Source organism: Canis lupus, chromosome 8 (genome assembly GCF_003254725.2).
Source record: "Canis lupus dingo isolate Sandy chromosome 8, ASM325472v2, whole genome shotgun sequence".
Classification (NCBI taxonomy): Eukaryota; Metazoa; Chordata; class Mammalia; order Carnivora; family Canidae; genus Canis; species Canis lupus.
The window spans coordinates 56,884,873-56,909,280 of NC_064250.1; the positions used below are offsets into that span (position 1 = coordinate 56,884,873).

General features: G+C 36.1%; 1 pseudogene; it reads right to left on the reverse strand.

The window, feature by feature from the left end:
• Positions 1-14,047: 14,047 nt before the first annotated feature.
• LOC112657571 (60S ribosomal protein L7-like) lies at positions 14,048-14,832 on the reverse strand (annotated as a pseudogene).
• Positions 14,833-24,408: the final 9,576 nt, after the last annotated feature.

Consider the following 24,408-nt stretch of genomic DNA (forward strand, 5'->3'; position numbering starts at 1 on the left):
GCCAGTGCTCGATACAGAAACCAAGCCCAGTAACTGTCATACCCTGAGGTGAGGCTTCCAGGCCCAATTAATAGCAGAACTGTTTCTCAATTCTCTTGTAATCAAAGAACAGGGAAGTTCATTATATTCTGAAGTCCTTTAGGAAACGGCCTTCTCTGCCTAAATGCATTTTGGAGCTCATTGCCCACCTTTCCTTCTTGGGTATCTATCATAACGCCTTGTTCATGGTCAGTGCCAATAAATCATACTTCTACTCATCATGTTGAAAAGAGAGGCAAATACTTTTTTTCCCAATATAGTGAAAATAGTTCATCAGAGCTTTACTAAGATTCTGTACTTTAAAAATGTATATTTCAATCCATTTTCTACATACAATTAATATTTAAGAATTAGAGGAAGGTTCTCTGCTTAGGGTCTCATGATGCTCAGATCAAGTTGTCAATCAGGCTGTGATTCCCTTCTAGTGCTTGACATCTCCTTTCAAACTCACACAGTTTTTTGCCCGAATATCCTTCTTTGTGGCTGTCAGACTGAGGTTCCTGGCTGCAAGGTGGAAGGTACTGTCAGTTTCTAGAAGTTTCTCCATTTCTTACCTAAGTACCTGTAGAACCTCCCCCAGGCACTCCCACACCATGGTACCTTCTTCATGGATCATCACTTTTCATTTTTAATCTCTCCTGAGTGAAAACCTACACTCTGTTTTAAGGATTCCCTTGATTAGGTTAATTCCACTCAAAATAGTCTTCCTTTGATTAATTTAAAATGAACTGGAAAAAAAAAAAACACACACACACACTTTAATTGTACCTGTAAGACGAATTCACCTTTATTTAATAACATAAAAAATTATTAAAAAGGTCCTTTTTTTCTGTCTTAACCACCTGCCCTGTCTGTACATACTAAGGGGAGGGCATTATTCAGGGTATATACACCAAAAAGGGTGAGATCTGGAAGGCCATTCTAGAATTCGGCTAATCTCAGGTACCAATAAAGCTTTGCTAGACTCAGATTTAAAATCAATTAGCAAATATTTCTGAAGAATCATTTAGCAATAGAGTTGAATAAGGACACTCAATAATTGGTTTTGGCATTAACTGTATTCTGGGCTTAATTTGATTCTCTCTATGTCTTCATGAGATGGACAATTTGTTCTTTGGTCTTTTTTATTTCTACTTCTTCCTTTAATTTTTATTGCTTCTTATTTGTGTTATTTTTTAATTCCGTTACTTCTCATTGATTTCTTTTTCTGTTATTATGTCTTTCTGTATTTTTCTTTTAATTTTATGAAATTAAATTTAAAATTTGTCTCTGAGCACAGTGCTGGCTGCTTTACATGTTTTAATATTTCAAGATCATTTAGTTTCAAATAAGTTCTAATTTCCGTTGTAATTTTTTATTGATCCATGTATAATTTAGAAGTGTTTCTTTTCATTTCTAAACATAAGGAGGATTTTTATATTCATCTTTTTATTTTGCATTTTATCTGAACACTGTGGTCAGTAAACAGTTTATATGATTCCAACTATGTGGTTATCATATATATGCCAATCAAGTCAAGTTTGTTAACTATTCTATTAAACTATTTTTTATTCTTTTTTTTTTCTATTTTTTATTCTTAATGACTTTTGTCCGGTTTTTTTTTTTTTTTTTTCTGTCAATAACTAAGAGATACTCCATAGTGGATATAGATTTGTCTTTATTCTGTTTTTTGTTTTGTTTTGTTTTGTTTTGTTTTGTTTGTTAAATCCCTTTTTATGTTTTGCTCTGTTTTAATTCTGTTGATATTTCTTAATTATTTTGAGTCTCTTATTATATCCACATCATGCTATCTATAACCAAAGGAGAGAGGTTTCAGAAGAAATCAATCCCATCAGGATCCCTGGGTGGCTCAGCAGTTTGGTCCTGCCTTCGGCCTAGGGCATGATTCTGGAGTCCCGGGATTGAGTCCCACATCGGGCTCCCTGCATGGAGCCTGCTTCTCCTTCTGCCTGTGTCTCTGCCTCTCTCTCTTTGTGTCTCTCATGAATAAATAAATAAAATCTTAAAAACAAAGAAGAAATCAACCCCATCACTACCTTGTTCTCTAATTTCTACCTTCCAGGACTATGAGAAAATAAATTTCCATTGTTCAAGCCACCCAGTTTGTGATACCTTGTTTGGCAGCCCTAGAAAACTAAACGCTAATTTTAATGATTTGATTTAGATCCCCTATGTGTCTGTATTGTTTTTCCTCTCTTGATTTTCATTCAAATGATTCTTCTTAAATGCCCTTTGTCTCTTGTCACTTCAAATATTTATTTAGATATTTATTAAAAACAGATACTCCACACTTTGGTTTTTGACCTATCAATCTTGTGAAACTATAAATTGTAAAATTGTACTAAAACAAAATAATTATTTTTTTCTATGAAAATACTGACAATGATAACTATATCACTTAAAGCACATTGATTTCAGAAATGTTAACATGTTAAAGTATCCAAAAATTAATACCTGTGTGCCAACAATCTTATTCATAATATAAAATAATTCCAAACGCTACTGAAACTCGTGTATTTTTATGGTGATACATCTTTATTTTATACCAGAGATATCTTGTTTATCTCTAATCTTGCCAAATTTGTACCCTAAATAATTTGTTTCATGTTATTTTAGAACTCTTCTGTAAATTAAATTATACAAGTTTTTCTGTGACTTGATTTTTTTAACTCAATGAGGTTGATCCTTGTCAATGTTCTTAGCTACAACTGTTCCATAGTATCCCATTGTGTGTGTGTGTGTGTGTTTGTTTATATATTGTATGTTATAATTTATCAGTCCTCTCACTGATGGGCATTTGAGGCTATTTCCAGTGTTTTCCTCTTATAAATTATTTTACTACCAATATTCTCATAGTTGTTTCCCTGGTACATATATGTGTGAGAGTTTCACCAGGATACATACCTAAAGGTAAAATTATAAGGAGAGATGAAAAGTTTTCTTATTCTGATTACTTGCAAATGCTCTATCTCTTCTTTTCTTGACAATCCTGAGGGAACACGAATTCTGGATCCTGTTTAATCTACAGAATGGACTTAACACCTGTATTCAAGGACTTTTAGAGGGAAATAGAGGAAGAGGAGAGGGAAATGGTGGTGCTTCTTAGGCTGTGGATTGTGACTTTTAGCCATTAGTCTTGGGAAGCCCAAGGGGGACAGGCCAAGGCAAAGTGAATCACCTCTACACTCTGTTAAACATAGGTATGAGGTTGGGCTCCACTGACTGGAGACAAGAGTCTCAGGCTGCAGTATAGTTCACGTCACAGGGAAGTCACTACTTCCTGTGTGGAACACGTACATTCAAAAAGAAGATTAAGTCTCATTCTGTGAAAATGTGGTTTTATCCATTTTCTTGAAACAGCTGCTAAACTGGAAACAACCTGGTCCCCATCCTCTGTTTTTTATTTTATTTTGTTTTGTTTTGTTTTAGGTAGACTTCAAAACATACCATCTCCTTGGTCTCTGATATCATGGCACCAGTGACCTCAAGCCCCTTATCATCTTCTGCTAACTGCATGATGGCTTCCATGCTGCTCTGCTTCAGTTTTAAACATAATGCCCTGTATCAGGTGCATAACAGTGGACTTTGAGATTCTTTAATAAAGAACCAATTTTGCTGGATCCTATCTGGTGGGACCTGGGACTGATACTTGCACAGCAGAATTGGCTTTGAAGTCCATCCACTAAAGAGATTCAATACCTCTGGGTTTGTTACTTTCAGGACCTGGGGCCAAAGTTTGAAATCATCTAGATTCCTTTGCAGTGGGTTATGGTTGGTGTTTTTGTGAGGAAAGGAGCTGTGTCCTTTGGCTACTGGGCTTCTTTGGCTTTCCCTTTTTTTCACCCTTAATAGTAACAGTTCCATGATGGGCTGAGGACCAGCAAAAGTTGATATCAGAGTAGACTTGCCCTGCCATCTTATAGTGATGAACATGTCTTCTAGTGAGAGTTCTTTCCTTTTCCTTCTTCCCTTCTATGCTTTAGCAAGGAGTTGGGAGATTCTGAATTCCATCTTGTTCATTTATGTAACTGTCACTCTGCAAGGTTGAGACAAAGGGTCTCACTGCTGGACCATTACACTTTTTCTGCAAGAGGCTTGCTTGTAGTCTCTGCTCCTGCAATCACCACAGGTATGCTAACCTCAGGGGAGAGATTAGAGCTTCTGCTGGTATTTTGGAACTACCCTCTGTACTACCAGTTCTTATATGTCTTGAGTCTGAAGACTCAGTTGCTGGCATGTCCAGAGTGCATGCTATGCTGCTATCCCTTTATCAAGCCCTGTAGGAATCATGGTTAGGAAAAAGTGTGCTTCCATGACACAGGATAAGTGGCAAGCATATAAGATACCTTCCCCACTGGCATAACCAGAAAAGGAGGCCCCAAACAGAAACTGTGCCAGACTCCTCATGCTTACCTGATCTCAATGGTTTTCTCCATAGAGCTTCATGGTACCTTCTTCTCCTCTGCCTCAAACACAGGTATCTCTGCTGTGATCCCAGTTGGGATGGTCTGCAGGAATGTAACCCTCCATGGGTGGTCTCAGGAAGTAGACAATTTAGTACCAATAAATGGAAAGATCTATTGCATTGGAAAGGGGACATATCTGAAGGTAAAAAGAATGGCTGGTGGCACGCATTAGAGATGTTTTTATAATCACGCATGAATGGATATTTCTACAAATTTCAAGGGAAGCATCCCAGTTAGTTCTAAGACCATTGTCGGTTTTGGTCTCTTCCCTGTGTGGCTCAGCCACAGTTGACATATTCCTCAAAGCTTGTAGCTCATCATGCCAGCAGCATGACATCAGATATTGTGAAGCTGGGGCTATGGATGCTCATAGTCACCATTTGAACAGGACTGGCACATTGATCACTTGTCTTCTTTGTTAATCTGCATGAAGTTGGTTTCAAACATTAGTGGGCACTTAAATATAGTACAATCTCCCTTGCACATCTGCAACAATTTCCCCAAGGAGATGCTGAGTATGCCCACTGCAGACTTCGAATCCTATAATATGGGAACAAGGAGTGACTGTATGTGGCTCTCTTGTCAAGGCAGCACATCTCACAAGTCATTCCATGTTCCGCTCACTTTGCTAGCAGATGGGAAAGCAGCTAATCTCTGTAGATTCCATTTCTGCCTTCAGGTCCCTCAGAGGGAAGTTCCAAACAATGGAACACCAGTGTGTGTGCTGGTTACCAAAGTACTCAGTCTTTTGTTCCATCTGGGAGCCTGGACCCAAACCATGCTCACCTGGTGTGTGAAGATATGGGAGCATATTCTAGAAAAGTTCCCCCATGAATCTCGACATGTCAGTTCATCGGCCCTCTCCTTTGTGATTCAACGACATTTCATGGGTGAAGGCTCTACCTCTGCCTAAACCACCCTAGCAGAACCCCTCTTAAACTTCCCCTACCCATTGTGATCGGTCACCAACACACATCACTTTGTCTTCTTTCACCCTTCCCCCCACCGTGAGATCCTCAGGGTAGGGACACCAACATCCTCATTAAAGGTGGCACCAGCATGTAGCAGAAACCTGGCTAAGAAATGACCCTGTTTTGTTTTTTGTTTTTCTATCTTTTAATTTTTTTTTCATTATTATAATTAAATGTTGGACACTATTTGAAAAGTGGTAGAGATAATTCAAGGCTCTGGCTGATGTTATAATCCCTAGAGATCAACTTTATTGACAGGTGGTTCAAGGCTAAAAGACTAACTAGCATTCTAGGATCACCCTAATTCTCTAAATCTCCTGGCAAGTGGTGTCCCATGGCTTTTTCCATTAACCCCTACTTCACAATCCCAAACCAAAGTGTATCAGACACTTTCCAGCCTTGGTGGCCCTGAACATCAGCTTTGTCTGCCTCTTCTCGCAAGAATGCCAATTGAACTGCATAGTTTTTCAAACTTTTAGATAACTTTTCCAGGATCAGAAAATGGAATGAATAAAGTGTTCCTAGTCCTGAGCTTGTCTCACTGCACACAGCCTCCTCCTCAGGATCTTGACCTCCTGAGTCACCACTACCATGATTTTCTTTGATGTGTTCAAGAACTTGTTGTAATTTTCTTAATGGTTGTCATTAGAACTAATTCAAGAGTTTTGTTTGAATTAACCTAGTCAAGAATTGCTAAAAAATAGAGTATCTATACTGTCTTCTCCATCTTAGAAAAAGTAGTTAATTAAATCCAGTAAATAAGTGGCAGAGAAAACATTAGAGCTAAGATCTATCTGAGCCCAGAGCCTGTGTTCTTGACCATGCTGCTAAAGGAGAAAGGTCCAGATCTAAAGGAGAAAGATCCAGGAACATGTGAACTGATGTAATTGGGTGCTGGACAAAGTTGTAGTCTCATAGATTCCTTTAAAATGCCATGTCAAAAACTTTACTGCAAAGCAAGCCATAACCTCACTATGGCATGAATAGTGATTAGCTTTATAAAAGCTAGTGTTCCGTGGCTGTGATGTATCTACAGATGATAGGGAACAAATTGCTATTGTTGACAGTTCTACAGAGATTGTGATTCCACAAAATCCAACCTAGCCAACATCCTTTTGGTCGAGCTTTAAAACAGAAAGATGCACAGGACAGTGGAGACAAAAATGAGACTGGCCTAAAGCTAATGTTCATCATGTCAAAATAATCAAACTTCAATCCTTGTCATCTTCAAAATATTGGTAAAGTGGGTGTGGAGGAAGATCCAATAAGCTATTTCTAAAAAGTGGACTGGGACACCTGAGTGGCTCAGTGGCTCAGGTTGTGATCCTGGGGTCCTGAGATCAAGTCCTGCATCAGGCTCCATGCAGGGAGCCTGCTTCTCCCTCTACCTATGTCTCTGCCTCTCTCTGTGTGTGTCTCATGAATAAATAAATGAAATCTTTTAAAAAAAAAGTGGACTGGCTGATACTTTAAGTGAACCAAATAAGCAGTCAAGTAATGAAAGTCTTCTATAACATAAAAGGACCCCATTGGCTTCATAAATGAAAGAGGAATTTCATGAGGAAAGACTGGCTCCAGGGGTAATGGGCACTGCTATTAGATATTTTATTGAATTAATGCAAACTGAAATCCTTTTGAGATACCAAAGTGGAGAAATCGATAAATAAATATTTGCCAGAAAGGAAAACATTGGATCCAAGGAGGAAAGTGATATATTTACCCTCCCAAAACTTTATTCTAAACATTGAAAACTGAAAAAGGAAAAGTTCAAAGTATAAGAAAGAAAGGACTTGGCACCATCCACTAAGCTTTTCTCAAAGCCCTGCTGCTCGGAGAATCAACCTCACAGCCTGACATGTTTTTAAATACTAATTAAAAAAATTATAGAGCATAAAATCTTAAGTTTCTGGTTAAAAATAAATTGAATGGATGTAAAATTGTACCCAAACAAGATTCTTCTATGAAGAACAGAGAGCACTTGCTTTCTGTGATCCAGAAGAATGAAAAAAAAAAAGTCTTCAAAAGAATTTGCAAAATGAAACCATCAGTAAAGCATTTTTTATACATTTGTTGTGGTATTTTCTTGGCATTTTAAACATTTTCTCTTAGTGTGACACATCCATTTTGCACATATGGGTTATTTCATTATTAACACATAATGGAATAGTTAGACAGGCAATAACATTTCATACATAAGCATGTGAAAATTAATCTAGCCTTTCAAATAAATCTATACTTGTTCCATAAATTCTTCTTCCGCTTTCTAATTCCCAGACCTGTACTTTATGTCGAATTCAAATTCCTTTTCCCTATATTTTTACATACTGCAAATAAACGTAAAAATTACTCTATTTCTTCTAAGATAGAAAAATCTATTTTATCTATTGGACTATTCTTAGGCAAAAAGCATATTCGTTTATTTAAATTATTTTTTTAAATCAATGGTCTTGAAAATAATGTAAAGAGACACATTTGTTCTCTAAGTACCCCAAATGGCCTTATCAATTTTTATTCACTTAGCCAGCAATGTCTGCATCATTAGGATTTGAATGATACCAAAGTTAGCATTTGTCAAAAAAAAAAAAAAGATGTCGTCTACATTTTTGCTGTCTTACTAGAAAAGTCTACTTTTGTTTTTCCCTTTTCACTAATGTTCTGTCTTTAGAAGAGTAGCATTTAAAAACACTAAAAGAGAACAAAGTCAATTGAGTCAGTCATTTAGCCATTAGTACATTAGCAGAGTAAGGTTTCTCAGAACAGTTACTGTGTTTAAAAGGAAGATTCAGAGGATGAGACCCTGCGCATGTAAGTTGTAATTGCTGTGCAGTTACATGTGACTATTTTATCACATGTAAATCACGGGGTTCACATTTGGGAAGGTAAACTTGGGAACTATTGCTCTTTTGCTTAAATTCTTAAGCATCTGGAAACTTACTATGTTCAAGTTCTTTAACATGGCATAGGGACCCTCCAACATATCGTTCATGCCTACTGCTTCTCCCAACAGCTTATAGATCATTACCCAGTGGCGTGAATTTGACACTTCAATAATATCCTCTTTGTTGTCTCCTTATGGCCATGCTGCTCCATGTCTCTGCCCTTTGCTCCACTCTCTGCTTGAAGAATTCTCCTCTCCCTTTTTCTTGAAAAAAAAAAAAAAATGGGATTGTCCTTTCCATTCCCATTTCTTGGGGGAGGGGACATTTATATAAGAGAAGTAAAAACTGAAAAAGAGATTTTCAAAATGGAAATGAAGAATAGTCAGAGGAGAAGGAAAGTAAGTCTCTGATGGATTACTTGTAACAATGGTCCTTTTAAAAGTCCCTAATAGATTAGGTGTCCCTTTCTATATTCCCATAGTTTTTAATGAATATTTATGTCACAGCCAATTACTACATTTTATTATCACCTATGTGCATGGCTTCCTCCTCACAAATTATGAGAAAGGGGACTTTATTTATTTATTTGTTTATTTGTTTATTTATTTTACTTTGTACCCCCTTGAAGGATATTTTATACCTGGAAAAAGATGATATTCTAGGCTGGTGTAACGAATGGGCAAAAACCAAAGACAAGGATGAAGGGGAAGATGTCTTAATTGGAAAACAAGGGAGTGTGTAATCCTATTCAGTTTCCAAATATATATTGAATCGTTTATTTTGCTTGCCAAGAGACCATACTACTCATTTGCAAGAGAGACAAAGTCTTGCTCTTATTAGGCTGCAATTGTAATAGGAAACACTATAGTAAATAAGTGAGACCAAACTAGTAGAGAGAGGCAGAGGGGTTAGGTATTAAGCTTAGTAATGGGGAATCATTTTGTTTTTTGTTCCTCTAGAAAGGATGTGTCAAAGTGAAACTGGTTATTTGAGATAAGGTAGTCTAATGCAAGTGTATGCCATAGATGATGAAGAAGAGAAAGTTCAGGTGACCAAGTATGAGCTTATTTAATGTGTTAAGAATGTAGAGAAAGAAAAATCTAAAATCCTATTTTTTGAAAAAGAATATTTACTGTATCTAAAAACAACTTTGGGGAGAATTAAAAGACAGGTCTGAGGGAAGGGACATTTATATAAGAAAAGTAAAAACTGAAAAGTAAGTCTCTGGTGGATTAGTTGTAATAATGGCCCCAGTATTTTTCTGTCTCTCTGTGTCTTTTGGCGATATCCTCCCACTCTGACTCTGAGTGTGGCCATAGGACTTATTTTGGTGAGTGAGACAATAACAAATTTGACACAAGCCTAAATAAGCACTGTGTGTTTCCATATCCTCTTTTCCTCCTCAACCAAGTCTTCTTGGTTGAGGATAAGGTGCCTGCAGTGGAATTAAACCAGCTCAGATGTTCCTGTCATGATCCAACATGTGGGAGGACCCAGTCTAGATCAGCAAAGACTTCTAGTCTACCTGCTGCTGACCTCCGTAGTATGAATAATACCTCAGAGTTTGGCTCAGATCAACAGAAATATCCAGCCAACCTCTACATTTGTGAATGAAAAGAATTTTTTTTACTCTATGCTAATGAGGCTTTGTGGCTGTTTGATACATTATTTTGGCTATCAATGCCTCATCTGAGTATCACAGATGCCAAAGGAGATACTTCGGGTAAAGGTACATATTATGGGTTGAATTGTGTTCACTGAAAATTTATATAAAAATTCTAATCCTAGTAATTATGAATGCAACCTTATTTGGAAAGGGTCTTTGCCCATGTGATGAAGGTAGGATGAGAACCTTAGGGTCGGCCTTAAATCCAATATGACTGATGTCTTTGTAGGAAGCAGAGTTGAAACCAGGGAAAAAGTGTCATATGAACCTGAGGCAGAGTTTGAAAGATGCATCTATAAACCCAGGAAAGATTGCCAACAACCACCAGAAGCTAGGAGACATGACTAGGGGACGTCTCCTTCAACCTAGGGACCAATCCTACCAACACCCTGATTTCAGACTTCTGGTCCCTAGAACAATTGGGAGAGAATAGATTTCTGTTTTTTCTTTTGTTTTGTTTTCTTTGTTTTTTTTTTTGTTTTGTTTTTTGTTTTGTTTTAAGCTACCTAATTTGTGGTAATTTGTTACAGCAGCCCTAGAAAACTAATATAGTATATGACCAAGGATCAATAGCTTCAGAAAGCCATGCTTTATTTAGAGAAACATAAAACATAGGTATAATACTTGGCAACAGCCTAGGAATTCCTATATATTACTCCAAAGGGAAAAAAAAATGTGTATTACCTGACATTAGTAAGAAAGACTGTGATCCCTCTAACTGAGAACAAGTAGGCATCATTTCTTCTGTTAAAATTCAAAACCTGTTGAGAAATCGGGTACCACCAGCAATTTCCACTCAGTTTCCCCTTATTTATCTCTACAAATCCATCTTTCTTATCTTACTTCCCTCTGCTATACGGGGTTCTTTTCCTCCTCAACAGAAATCATTTTGCAAAGTCTGAGCTAGAAGCCACATTTAAGTTTCCATATCATTCTGCGCACTCATAACATCGGTAATTTTGTAACTGACATTTCTTTTTGTCCATTTTCTGCCATTGTGCTTTAAATTCTGTGAATTCAGTACTATGTATGTATACAGCTCTTTGTTCAGGGCCTCGGAAAGGCACTTAATAGAAAGTCTTTAAATGAATTATATTATTAATTTACCAACAGAGCTTTCCTTAAGAAGCCTCTAGTCTTAAGCTTGTGTTCTGTCCGGTTTATCAACAATCTATTAGATTCTAAGTAGGACAGGAGGCAACCCTTGAATATTTTAATCACCGAAATAATCTTACCTTGTTTTTACCTTTGACAGTTATTTTACCATTTGAACAGCTCATAGATAATCTTTTGTCAAAGATTGGCATGCATGAATATATAGCACAGTGATTAAAAGAAACATTTTGGAATGAGACATATCTAGTTTCAATCTTTGGCTAGGTGACATATAACCTGAGTGAACATAGCCAGTTATGTATATTCTTAATCGCATTTTCCTCATACATTTGAATTAATAATGAATTAAGCATAATTCATTGCCCTAAGATAATATCCTGAGAATCAAATAAGAACATATGAAAAGTTAATAAAACATATTACCTTGAGGGACGCCTGGGTGGCCCATTGGTTAAGCATCTGCCTTTGGCTCAGGTCATGATCCCAAGGTCCTGAGATTCAGTCCCATGTCTGGCTCTCTGCTCAGGGGGGAGCCTGCTTCTCCTTCCCCCTCTGCCTGCCATGCTCTGTGCTTGTGCTCTCTGTCAAATAAATAAATAAAATCTTTAAAAACAAAAAAATCCAAAAAAACAACAATACAAACATATTACACTGAATGCAAATCTAAAGATTTTGAATAAAAAAAAAAAAAGTATGTGAATTCTATTATATTAGTTTGCTAAGGCTTCCGTAACAAAGTACCAAGTCTGAGATTAAGGTGTCAGCAGGGCTGGCTTCTTCTGAGGCTACTGTCCTTGTTTTGTAGATGGTTGTCTTCCCATGTGTTCCCCTGTCCTAATCTCCTTTTCTTATAATGACACCAGTCATATTAGATTAGGACCCACTTGCAAGACCTCATTTTACCTTATTTACCTCTTTAAAGGCCCTGCCTACAAATACAGTCACACTCTGAGGGTTATGACTCCACTATTTGAGTGCTGCAGGGGAACATAATTCAGCCCATAACAGTTTATTCCAGTTTCATGTTGTCAGATTGAAACAATTATTTTTTTTATGTTCCATATGATGATTAGTTCAACATCCTAAATCCTGGTTTCATATGTAAAGTTAGAGGTGTTTAGTTATTATTATTTATTTATTTTTGGTGTTTACCTATTAATATATCATTATGTCAAAAAATGACTGATAGGGGACATAACCTTTATTTTTTTAAATGAAATTTTACTCTGATCTTTCACTTTTAAATGGATTTTGAGAACAAGTTATTTAACAGTTGTTATAATATTATCACAATACTTTATATGTTATAATATTATCACATATCCTATGGATATAGAGTCTTCCTCTTTCTTTTCTATTTCTATAGCATTTTATTTATGCCCTTCAATACTGTGCACTGGCACAGTACCCATTAAGGCAACTTGCATCCCTATGGGCCGCCTGCCTATTCAGTTCTGTAGAATTTTTCTCCCTGCCTCCCCTAGGATATTGCAAAGAATATCTTTCTTTTTTGGCAGTAGCACTAGGTGCATGTATGAATTGAGAATGTCACTAAATCTGCTGCATTTCAGCCTTTTTAAACTTAAATATACTAATATCTATACCCAGTGGAACAAAATTCATAGTGGTCTATTGCTGGCAAAGTATTGCTAATTAAAGTATAATTGTAATAGAATCAGGACTTGGTATTTTATCCCAGGACATTGGATGGAATCACAATGAGTAATATTTAGCAATTTGTTACCATGAGGGATTGAATTGCCAAATCCAGCGATGTAAATTCAATCAGCTAAAATGCCTTGAACATCTACTGTGCTCTGGTTTTCAAATGCAAGGTATGGATGACAAAGAAAAGTGACTCAAAGAAAATCCTGGCCCGTCATATTGGAAAGCCCATGTCCAACATATGATGGGTCAATAGCATATGGCAATATTCTCATGACAATTGTCATCAGAAGGTCAACAATTGTCACATGGGAAATCATCTTCATCTGGACAATAGTAAAATTTGTGTATAGATTTCTTGTCTCATGTAAAATTATAGATTTTACTAAAATAAATTTTCCATCTCTGAAATTTAATTTGTACATATAAGATAAAAGTCTTCACAAGTTGACAACATGGATTCAAATTTAACAAAGCTTAAAAGCTGTTTCATGGTTATTGGTTGTTTTCGTATTGACTATATTCTTGGATATTTTGTGTCACCCAATGAAGAAGCATCACAATTATTTTATTGATAAGATAATTAAAGCTCAGTTCACTTAACTTTCATCATTTTAACACCTCTATCTCTAAAAAATAAATAAATGGTGTTGGGAAAACAGGTAATCTATTGGGGGAGGGGAATTAAACATACTTCCTATTCTGTCTTTCTTATACAGTAGTCAATTTTCTATAATCAGAGATTTGCATGTATAAATGAAGCTATAAATAGGAAAGAATAGATCATATTTTCTTTAATAATAATTGATTAACATAAGACTTTCTAAGCAGAAACAAATGTCTAAATGCCTGAAAGAATGTAGCCAATTGAATTATATAAATGTTTATAGTTTTTGTGTGCTTATAAAAAAATTTGACTTCAAAAAGTCAAAAGGTAATTAACAAAGTCATTTAATCAACTAATTGATTGACTCTAAAACTAAGGTTGCATTTGAGGCATAAAATATAATTTTCTTAATATAAAAAGTTTTCAAATTAATAAAAATGAAACAGCCAAGGAAAATATACAAGAAGACATAGTTTAAAAAATACGAAGACAAAGATAAGGGAAAGAAACAAATTTTCCAAAGCAAATGAAAAAATGTGCAACCTCTTCTCACTATAAAGAACAAAAATAAAAACATTTAAATATATTTTTATACTTTGGACTAAGTTAAATTTGTTTTTCCATTTGAAAGTGGTCATTTATTAACTGACCAGATTACAAAAATAATCATGGTAGATACCTTAGTTCATCCTTCTAATAAGCCTGTTGATCTGGTCTTCCCTGTTGCAGCATCTCCACCTTCTACAAAATGAATGGTCTTTTTCTTCATTCCGCCATGTGGAGAAGATAATTTGAAGGCCATAAAAAGTTGTTCGCTTCTTTGAAACGTTTTCCAACAGTATAGATCTCGTGAATCAGATCCTCCATGCAGATGATGCCATATTTACCAAGAGATCGGGCAATCAATGTGTTATCTGCCTGGGCAATTCATTTCTTGTTGATCTTGCCATAACCACACTTGTAGATCAATTCATTCACTGACTTCAGGTTTGGGTCCCCCCATGCTATATATGGTTCCACAATCCTTAGCATGTTAACTGAAGCCCTGTTGAACTTAACAAAGGTGTCATTGAAGATCTGGCGAAGGCAAAGAAGCTGCAACACCTTTCGAACCTTTGGGCTCACACCATTGATAGCTCTGATCCTGATGACAAATGCCAACTTGGGTTGTGCAGGCATGTAGAAGTTGACAGCTTTTCTCGCCATCCTTGCTACTCGAATCTCACTTCTGTACATCTGCCTGTATTCCTTGTGGTAATGCTTAGCTTTTTCATAGATAAGCTTCCTCCTTGCCTTTCGAAGCATCTTATGGGCAAACTTTTTTCTCGGATGCTTGATCTTCAACTGCGAAATTCCTTCGCTTTTTCTCAAGGGTTTCTGGCACAGCAGGAACCTTATTGTTCTTCTCTTCTGCACCCTCCATGGTTCCAGCCAGAAAAGAGGACCTAAGTCAAGTTTTTTAAAGCATGCAGGTAAAAAAAAAAAAAAAAAAAAGGAACACCAAAAAACAAAACAAAAAAAGCATGCAGGTAAACACATAAATTGGTGTAACTTTTCAAGAGTTAGTTCAAATTGGTATGTGAAAAATATCTAAAATGCATACTTCCTCTGGCTCAATGCTCCCACTGTATCGTAAGAATTTACGATAAACAGGTACACAGAATGTTTGCTGAGGGACTGCTTTTAATAGAGAAATGTGGGAATTTTTATCGGAGTTAAATATGGAATGAAAAGTGCCAAATAACCCAAAAGAACAAAATTTAGATAAAATTTTGTTTGACATGACTGATGAATGCCAACTTTCTTTTGTTTTCCTAAATTTGGCATTGGTAAATAATAGAAAGGAAAGGAATTTTCTGATTTATATAAGCCCTTGATATAAGTGAAAAACAATATGAGTATTACTACTTATAGAAAAAAAGAGACCTTGGGGCCCCTGGGTGGCTCAGTGATTGAGTGTCTGCCTTTGGTTCAGGTCTTGATCCCAGGTCCTGGGATTGAGTGTCACATTGGGCTCCCCACAGCAAACCCGCTTCTCCCTCTGCCTATGTCTCTGCCTCTCTCTCTGTGTTTCTCACGAATAAATAAATAACATCTTTAAAAAAAAAAGAAAGAAAAGAAAAGAGACCTTAGCTTCAGAAAATACATTTTCATTTCTTTCTAGGCATGTATGAAAATGGAGCTGCTGTGGGAATGGGGCATCTTTTTGCATTACAATGGATGAAAAAAACACATTTGTAGCAGAATGATATATATTTACTTTGATTTTGTTACAGTGAGAAAGGGCAAGAATGGGTATAAAGTTCCATTCATCATATATTTACGACAAAGACATTAATCAAGATAACACCATGTCTGTCGTGAAAGCTGTGGATCAGGAAACATAAGGAAACAGTTTCAGAGGAGTACATAATTTGGGGGGATACTCTGAATTCTGAATCAAAATACCCCGTGTCCAATGCACCTCGTATATTTCCAACCCAACATCTCCATTTGTGTTTCCCAGAACTACAGTTAAAATGAAATATTAGCTCATGTTGGGTGATGTTTAAGAGCACCCCATGAAATAGCCTGGCAGCTGTGGGCTTTCTAGAATAGTGTGGGGCATCATAACATCTGCCCTTAGGGATAAAGTCACCTCGAGCCTCTGCAGATTGCTTTTTGGCAACCTAGAAAATGATGGTTTTACTTACCAAATGGCATCCATTTGAGGTTCTTACAGGTCAAGACCAAGATCCATTGTTCATGTGAACTACTAGACTTGGTAACAAAACAACATTCAATGCCAAAGTATCAGGAAGACGTTTACATGTACATGTCTGTATTTATAGCTTATTATCAGTTCTAAACTAGAAAAGATGTTCTTTATATAATGAAAATGTTATAGACTATACACTTTCATGAGTTCATCGCCACCATTAGCCTTTTGTCATTAGTTGCGTTGTTGGTACATTATTTTCAATGACTCAGAGAAACTGAGAGAGCTTCTCAAAGAAGTAAAAAGAGACAGCTGTCTCTTTTCCTTTTGCCCCGTGCCTGCTACTTAGCTGCTATCCACGAACATGCCACTATTCTACAACTATAATTTCTACTACAGCTACAATTTCTAAAACCAGAATTTAAAACTGCGTGAGCATGGTATCTCTGTTTTAGCATCACAATTGATGAACTGCTTGATAAAAGGTGCTGGATTGGGCTGCTTATTCAATCATCTGCCATAAATATCTATTTTAATTGGTTTAAAAAAATTTAGTGTGAAAGTAGTTACTTGTACTGACAGTTCAAGGCTTCATTTTATACACTGCATTGTTAGTGCATTAGAAAAATATCCAAGAGTCCTTAAAAGGTATTTTTTTTTTTTATCTTGCTCACACTAATGGTTGAATATGTTTGTCACATTGTGATTCAGTTTCTAGTAGTCGAGAAAGGGGCTTTTGCATTAACTGACCTGCGTTTGACTTGTGCCTCTACAACTAACTAGCCATGTAATTTTGGGCTTAACCTCTTTGATTTAAATAGGAGGAACTCTTCTAATTGAAAGTTTCAGAAACCTGACTTTAATTAGCTTAAAAGGAAAAAACATGTTGGTGACATAATGAGAATACAAAAAGGCATCAGGGAAGCTAAATGGGGGAATGATTGGATCCAAAGCTTCACCCCTGTCCATATCTCTCTTTCCTTTCTTTTTGTCAAACTCTCTTTCAGTATAGTTAGGCCTTTTCTATGCAGAAAAAATACACTATGAATCATATCTGATGTACATAGAATTTTAAACCAGAAATGCAGAGAAAAAATTATTCTTGACCAACGTAAGCCAGAAAAACCCACCAGAATGACTCTGTCCAGCTGGAGAAAATGCTCATCCATGAAAAAAACTGCAAGATGATGGGAATGCTATAACTCAACCCCAAATGCTCCTGTGGCTAGTGACGTATCCTCTTTCTCTAAAAAAAAGGTACTGACAGAAATGCTGGATTGAGGCAATTCCCAGTTTTATTTTCCCTCAGCTTCCTCATCTGTAAATTGGGGCTAATGGTACTTATTCTAGAGTATCTGTCAGATGTCAATGGCATAATAAATGTGATCCTTAGCACAGATCTTGGCCATGAAATAGTCAATAGGTATTCATGTTAAAAGAGGCATGTGAAATAATTTTCAGTGGTGTGATCAGTCCTTTTATTACAGGAGATAAGACATACTTACATCATTTGAATCCCATCATAAGACATACATCTTTCTAAGCCTTAACTTTTTTGATTAGCTAAGCATTCTCACCCACTTTTGTGGCATTGCTGAAATTTATTCATCTTCATCTTCAGTAATCATGAATTATTTCATTGTGTTCCTGGTGACACGTCCTCATCTTCAGTAATCATGAATTATTTCATTGTGTTCCTGGTGACATTGTGTCCTGTTTTCATCTCAATGGTTTATTTAATAATATTTATTGAACCCCTTAAAATCTTTGAAGCATTGTATGTTTTAAAAAATGCAGATAGTGCACCAAAAAGAAATCTAACATTTTAACATGAAATATGAAACAAAAAAGGATGCATTTTTAATGAAGACAGAAAATATCAAATTGACAAATCATTCATAGGAGACAATAACAATGATTTACTTATTATTAATTAATCTTATCTATTATATATACTCCTATAAATTTTTTAAAAAAGATTTTACTTATTTATTTGAGAGAGAGACAGAGATAGCAACACAAATAATGAGAGAGAGCAGAAGCGAGGAGGAGAAGGAGAAGCAGACTCCCCAATGAGCCGGGATCCCGATGTGGAACTCAATCCCTGAGATCATGACCTGAGCCCAAGGTAGATGCCTAACTGACTGAGCCCCCCAGGTGCTCTGACACTTCTATAGTTTTTGGCAACAAATACTTAACCATTTGTTACTGCACACGAGGAAATAATAATAGTCATAATTACAATAATGGTATAAAAAGAAAGTCACTCTTTAGTGAGCATGTCCTGTATTTCAGAGGCCATGTTAAGTGCTTTACACATAGTTCTCTGTTTTCTCTTCTCTCAAGTTCTATGGATTTAGGTATTATTATTTCTTCATTTTAATATTGAGTAAATTGAGGCCCAGAAAGATTGAGTAACTTGTCAAAGTTATACAAGCTAGTTAATATATTTGACCACAGCTCTATCTGAGTCTAAAGCCTATGCCACTACTGTAAAGAACTGAGCAAGGGCTTCTAGCTGAAAACACCAGGGCTTGTACATCTTCACGTTGCTCCTAAGATGCTCCTTGTAACCCATTTTGACTACCTCTCAATTCAAACCAGTAGGCTCCAGGGAAGGTAATTAAGAGTTATGACTACAAGGGACTTCCTGCTAGGTCACCAGCTGGATTTCCACGTACTAACAAAGATAATGTGACATGTAAATACACAACTTAATTAGGCAAAAATGGGTGTTTAAGTTTGGAGCAAAGGGCCCAATTTGTTGTGAATATGCACAATGACAACAAATTACCGATGTGGAATGTGCTGACACTACTATTTCCCACCGTATCGGACATGTGCCATTGCTTATAAAATCTTCTGTTCTTAGTTTTTACATTTTTTAAAACTGCCATTGCTGCTCAAAGGAAAGAGAAGTTAACACTGAGGTAATGCATGCATGCCATGGTCCCTCTGCTTATAAAATTTCTGTCCATTCTACTTGTAATCTTCCTTGACTCTCACTTGTCTTTTTTGTCCTACCACCAGTCCCTCACCCTACTAAAGTGATGTTAAGTGTGGGATCAGCATTTCCCAACATGTTTTACAGAACCAAAGCTCTATAGGACAAAATTGGCAGTGTAGGAGAGCCATAGTTAGCAAGTTTTGGAAGGACTCGGAGATGTTCAGAGATATTTTGAAAATTTTCTCAAGGATACTGATACACAAATAAATATATCCAAAAATATGGTACAAAATTCAGTGTTTCCTAGATATAGTTGGCCCTGAAATGGTACCTCTTAGAACATCTGTCTAAACCAGTGGTCCATTGCACTCTGGAGGAAACACTGATCAGGAACACTTCAGTATGCTTGGCTTGCCTCTGTTTCTGACTCTTATCCATGTTCCATTTTCTTGTTCTGTCAATAGACTTAGCTGTCTGCAATTAATATGCATCATGCCCTATACAGCTAACATGTATTACATACTTAACTATGTGAGAGATTCTCAGCTCAGAACTTTTACTTGATTTAACTCAAAGCAATCTTTTGAAGTATTATTGTTAAACCCATTTTACAGATCTAGAAATTGTCAATTTGAGAGACTAGAAGTGTCCAAGGTCACTTAGTGATTTAATTAAGAGTAGAGCAAAGATAGGCTCTCAGGCTATCAGATTCCAATGTCAGAGTTCAAGCTCCTTATCAAAGTATGCAACTTACTTTCTATTCTGATACTGAGCCACCCATCTTTCTTATCTCATTCCTGTCATTAGTCATCCGGTAATAGAATAACTTATAGACATTATTTACTATGTTCCTAATGTATAGTTCTACTGTAATGTAAGTGAATGTATGTATGCTTTAATTCTTAGTGAAGATTTCTTAATTATCTGGATCATTAATCTCCTTAAAAATATTTTAAATTCTATTTTATAATAAAGTCAATAGAAAACTCTACAAACTATACATATATGCAAGGGTGCACAAATTCTTGGTCTATGTGTGAGGATAAAGGTAGCAAAAACGTGTGAACAAAAATATTAAGATGGCCTTTTTTGATCTCACCAGATTTAGTCAGTTTAGGAAACAAATGCAGTGATCACCGTTTAATGCAAGTTTTCCATAAAGTGGATTGCAGAATTTCTAGCCTACATATTCTCCATGTTGGCTTAGGTAGGTCTTTTCCTATAATGATTAATATTATGTACCAGGAAAAGCTTGAGAAATTTAAATCTTGGGCACTTTTTTCATATGAAGCAGAGAAACTTCAAACATCCTCTCTGGCATTGCTGAATATCCATGGAAAAACAAATAAACAAACAAGGTATTTGAATACAATTAAAAGAAATTATGAAAAAAGGCATTATGTATCCTAGTCTGTCAAGGGCTGTTTTTTTAGGACACAAAATAGATTTATTTCATTGTAATGCTGTCTTTCTTTCTCTGAAAAACTTAGGAGTTGAAAACTAGTGAGGTGTTTAGAATAAGATCACCATTACAACAAAAGATGCTTTCTTAGGAAAGGTTATTTCCCACCAATTAAGCACAAAACATGGTTTTGGTATTTCTTTTTTTTTTTTTTTTTGGTTTTGGTATTTCTTACTAAAAATGGTAAATTTAAACTCCATGACTGCAAGGAATTTTTTTGTGTGTTTGTTTGTTTCAGGCACTTAACATGGTGCTATCCTATGATGACCTCTCAATAATGTTTGCTGAAGTTGAATGTTCAAGAACAACATAGTAGATTAAAATAAAATATATAAGTTGTAAGAAAAGAAAAACTCTTAGTTGCAAAAACTCTTAGTTGCAAAATTATTTGTCCAGTCATACTCAGGAGTTCTGATGAAGAAGGCTTCCTTAGTGCAGTGCCTCTCAAAATTGATCCCCAGGCCAGCAGCACCAGCAGCAACTGGAAATGCAAATTCTTGGGCCCCTCTTCAGACCTACTGAGTCTGAAACTCCACGGGTGGCAAGTAATTTGCACATAACAAATAGATTCTGATGCACAAAAGTTTGAGAACCATTGACTACTTAGATCATAAACAACCACATTCCCAGGGAACTCATGCTTCTGGCAACAAGTGTGCAAATCTAAATCAACCCTAGAGAATGTCACTTGTCATCAACTGAAGAGGCCTTTGATTGTCCTTTGGATGTGTCAGTGAAAGCAATTATGTGGTACAACATTTGGCCTGGAAGTCTTATTATTTAAGACTATGCTCTGGATAAGGACAAAAGTCACAGAGTTTGATTGATCTACTCCTAAAAAGAACTTAGTCAAAAAGATATATCTCTCTGTATCTTTGAAGAAAGATTCCCAGAGATATTTAATGTTACTGCGATCCCTAAACCTGGTAAATGATCTCTAAACCTGATTTGATATTGTTAAAATTTTTCACCATATCTACTTTAGTATTCTTATCCATTCACTAATTTAAGTAGTTAATCAACAAGTAAAGTAGTGAGGGCTTACTATGTGCCATTGATAGTGCTAGGTGCTGAGATTACAACTGTAAGACAAAAAGCAGACATGATCTCTGTCACCATAGAGCTAATTATCTAGTGGATGAAACCAATGCCAGTTAAATAATCAAATAAAAACATGTAAAATCTCAACCATGGCTACAAATTACAGATGCTCTGTACCATAAGAACATGTAATAGTTGGACTTTTCATTCAAATGTCAAGAAATACTTTTTGAGATCTGAAGGATGAAGCTTTTCTTGACTTTTATATTCATTATCAATTTCTCCTTTCCTGGACTCATAATATATTTGAGCTATATAATACATCACTATTCAGGGGCACCTTGGTGGCTCAGTGGTTGACCGTCTGCCTTTGGCTTAGGGCATGATCTTGGGTCTGGGGATCAAGTTCCACATAAGGCTCACTGCAGGGAACCTGCTTCTTCCTCTGCCCATGTTTTTGCCTCTCTCTCTGTGTTTCTCATGAATAAATAAATAAAATCTTTTAAAAAATGCAGCACTATTCATTGACTTTCTATAGTTGAGTTGTAAGTTACCTAGAACAGTCTTTTCAGTTTCATTCTTCCCATGTATTCTTAATCTGCCATGATACCTGGTATATCATACTGACAGGTCAAAGTCTCAGTGGAAATGAGATGCACTCATTTGGTATAATTTAGGAAAATATAATGAAAGGATCCATTATAAATGCTTGTGTAGTGTTCCAGAGCTAAAAAGAACTGGGAACTGTTACCACCCCTAAATTTGAAGGGGAAGGGGAAAGAGTGGTCATTGGAACCCAGATGCAGGGGATACGACTCTAAGATGGAAGCCTAACAGATGATCTAGGCAATGGGTAGAAACACAGCCAATGCCAACTTGTGACCCAATAGGTAGTGAGTTTGGCAAGATATCCCCAACTTTACTTCTTACTCCCTTCCTAGTTTCTAAGATTTTTTTTTTTTTTTAATTCATGAGAGACACAGAGAAAGAGGTAGAGACACAGGCAGAGGAGAAGCAGACTCCCTGCAGGGAGCCCCATGTGAGACTCGATCCTAGGACCCTGGGACCATGACCCTTCCTACTTTCAAATTTCCTACCCATGCTTTCCATTGACCATCCCAAATGAAAGCTACAAGATAAGCGAATCCGGTTGAGAAGGTAAAAATCCATTTTCAGAAACACAGCATAGGATGGAGAAGGGTGGAGAGTGAATCTAGAGGGGCAAGTGGAGAATATCCAGCATAATCAATAGAAGATTGTTGGTTTAAAAAAAATTCAATGATTATCTTGTGATTTGTAAAGATTTTAACTCTAATCTAAAGTCAAGTTAACTTCTCTGAAGAAAATTCTTAGGTCTAGACTGATGATTTTATGCAGCTGGAAAGTCTGGAAATTATTACTTCTTTACATCTTTTCCAACTACATAGCACTTTACAGTTTTTGGGATTCAGATTTTTACCAAGTAACTAGCTAGCAAGACTTTGTAGTTCAATGATAAGGGAGAGGGGAGAGGCTTTTCTCAATACTTATATAGGAAATTAGTAAGAGGATCTATCCATTGCCACAAGCATCCTAGTGCATGATAAAACAATGCTACTGTAATTTTTAAATTTATTAAACTCTGTGTAATAATAGAGTACAAATAATATTACCTATAACCATGCAATAATCTTCTTTGGAAAAGGAAATTTTGTTTCTATTAGGTGGAACACAGGAACTTCAAAAGAAGCATAATTTTCACAATTCAAGCAATGAATTAAATGTTATGAAAAGGTAAAATGCTTTTATGAGCTAATTTATCATAGTACTTTCATCCAGAGTAGATATTTAATTTTATTTGCCTAAGTTTTTTGATATCACAGCTTAACTAACTCTGTCTATTCAAAAAAAAGATGTTTTAAAATTTGAGTTAGATTTCCACTCAACACATAGAGGCACCTAATGTCTACTGAGCATCACTTATGTACTAGACGCCATGTAAAGTATATGAGAAATTTGGGGAAAAGTGTCCTGAGGCAATACCAGAAGTTTACTGGAATTTTTTCCTTTGACGAATACTATGGTGGGACGCCTAGGTGGCTCAGCAGTTGAGCGTCTACCTTCGGCTCAGGGTGTGATCCTGGGTTGGGGGATTGAGTCCCACATCGGGCTCCCTGCAAGAAGCTGGGTTCTCTCTCTGCCTATGTCTCTGCCTGTCTGTATCTTTCATGAATAAATACATAAAATCTTAAAAAAAAAAAAAAGAATAGGATGGTTATACAGATATCTAGAATACAGGAAATATGAGCTATGAGGCTTTAAAAAGGTAAAGACTAATGAGTCTTGTTTTATACATTCTCGATTAATAATGTTTTTTAACAGTTGTTTTTCAGTTTAAAGATGTTTTCATGTTTATTATCTCATTTGTATTCATAAAGGTGATTTCATTCTGTTATTATTATTATTATTATTATTCTCACTTGTAGATGAAGAAAGTAAAGCTCAGATCAGAGAGGTAATAAGAGGTTGAATCCAGGTTGTTTGTTTGTTTGTTTTTATGTATTCACTTATCCTAATTCATCATGTCTCTTCTTAAAGGGGGAAAAAAAAAAAAAGTAGCCTGGATCTCTCTGTGAGGATGAGAAAACAAGACAGTGTAATAAACAGGATGAATTCACCCAAGTCTGAGCCTCCTTACCTCAGTGGTAAAGGCCTGTATGCTAGGTTTTCTAAAATATGGGCCAGTTTCTCTCTCCTATCTGGAGCAAGAAACACTCTCCTCCATCACCTTGCACAAAATGGGAGCGTTAACCATGTGTCAGAACAAATTTCAACAGTGGTAATTACATTTTTGTTTCTGTGGATCCATTAA